This window comes from Morone saxatilis, unplaced genomic scaffold (assembly GCF_004916995.1).
Source record: "Morone saxatilis isolate NCDOM2014 unplaced genomic scaffold, NCSU_SB_2.0 Contig22, whole genome shotgun sequence".
NCBI classification, from domain to species: Eukaryota; Metazoa; Chordata; class Actinopteri; family Moronidae; genus Morone; species Morone saxatilis.
In genome coordinates this window covers 16,290,650-16,292,882 of record NW_023339785.1, presented here as the reverse complement: position 1 = coordinate 16,292,882, position 2,233 = coordinate 16,290,650, and positions in this window count along the sequence as shown.

Below are 2,233 nucleotides of genomic sequence, written 5' to 3'. Positions count from 1 at the left end.
TTGAATTCACAAAGTGTTGGGGGCCATTTACACAAAGTTCCTTCAAGTCTCTCACATATTCCAACATCTCATCTCGGAGCAGTACATTTTTCGGATATTTTAAAGAATTCAAGAAAACCCGCTTTGAATTAGACTGCAAGAGTTTCAGAAATAAAGTTATAGCTGATGGTATCTATAAAACATTGCCTGATTATACCACCTATATAGATAGAAACAAACTAAATTCTGCTATTAAAGCTCTTGGTGATCTTGTGAAACTGGGAAGTTCACATACTTTAAAAGAACATTTGCTCAATGGAGAGAAATTAATTTCTTCATTGGAATTTCCTCCAGTGGTGCAGGATAAAATAAAAAACATTTTTATAAAGAACTGGACAGAAATGGTTAGAAACAGTTTTATGTCACTTGTTACAAAAGAAATAACAGCAGATCTAAACACTGCAATAGTTCAGAAGTTTGTGGAACTTCAGACGTCTTTGGGGAAAAGCAGCCCTTTCCATCTTTATCAGATCCCATAACAAATGAGAAAATGTTGAATTGATTAGATTTAAAAAAAAAATCTTTTATAATTTTTTAATATAATATATTAATTATATAATATATAATATAATATTTTTAAATATTTACACAAGGACATTGAACATTTTCTAATAACATAAATGTAAATGTGTTCTTTTTAATATGAAATACTAAATAGTTGTGAGAATGTTAGTAACAACTATTTAGTTTTATTAAAAATCTGTATTTTTCAAATAAATACATTAACTGTGGGTAACAACTGTATAACTAAAGTGGTGAACATAGTAAACATTATACTTATTATATATTTTTAAAAATATTTACACAAGGACATTTAACATTTTCTAATAACATAAATGTAAATGTGTTCTTTATCAGATGAATTGATTTAATTGATTCCAACTTCAAATCACTGGTAAAAAAATCCCCCTTTTCAGAAGTGCTTTTAATAATTAATGAATTGTCAATTGTTGTAGATATTAAGCTATAATTTCTTAGTGTGTTATTAAATGGATTCATGTTCCCGTCAAGATGAAGTGTAACCACTTTGAGATTTTCTGACTAATCACATCAAAAATGTAATTTGTCCAATAGTTTGGTTTATCACCAGAAATACACTTTTGTTTTTTTAAACGTTGATTTTTGTACTGTACTGTGCTGTACTGTAATTTATGTTTAGTGCTAATTAAAAAATGTGAGCATGCTAACAAGCTTCTAACTATCTAACTTTTATAACTAAAGTGGTGAACATAGTAAACATTATACTTGGTATCAGCATGTTAGAATTATCATTATGAGCACGTCTGCAATAACTGCTGTAATTAAGATCGGCACAATCTTAATTGTTTATTATAAGGCATGAAATGGCTGTAAAACAATGAATACGTTTTTAGAACACTATTTTATACCAAACACCAAAATAATTGACCTCCAATTATACAAAGATACAAAAAAAAAAAAAAATGTAATCACCTTTACTTATAACTCATTCAAAAATGATTTGTATTTATTTAACAACTGGTTAACTATTTCATTAATGATTAATGATTACTGCATACTGTTCCTCATTATGGAGAAGAACTATATATGTATGTTTGTATATGTAACATATATATGGAGAAATGTATTTCAGTAATTTTACTGACTGTAAGAATAGTGAAAAGTACAGATTACATTTTACAGAGACGTGTGAACAAGACGCAGGTACAGTGGTGGCAGTGAGTGTTTTCGTTTGGTGTCTGGTGTCCATGCAGCATATTGGTGCACATGACAACAGTGCTATTGTTTCCAAACTGCACATAAACACTGAGTGTGTTGAGGGTTGTTAAAGGCTATCAGAGCCAATCTTAGTTATTATCTCATTGGTTATTGTCTGTTGGTTATGGATATACTGCTGGCTGTATAACAAATTGTCCTTCGGGAATAATAAAGATTCCCTTGAACCCTTGGACCCTGCAAGACCAGCTTATCGCAGGATGATACTTAAATTCTTGTTGAAACCCAGTATCTGTCACACAGCCTCGAAAAAAAGAAATAAAATAGTTTTGCCATCATATGACACTATTTCTGAAAGCTTGTTGTGCCAAGTTTCATTGTGTAGCCTACGCAGAGGCTGGAATGCTGTTTTTCAAGTTTAAATCTTGACGTAAGAAGAAATGTGCGTTTGTAAGTGTTAATAGAGTTGATTTGAGAGTTGAGAATATACAGATATCAC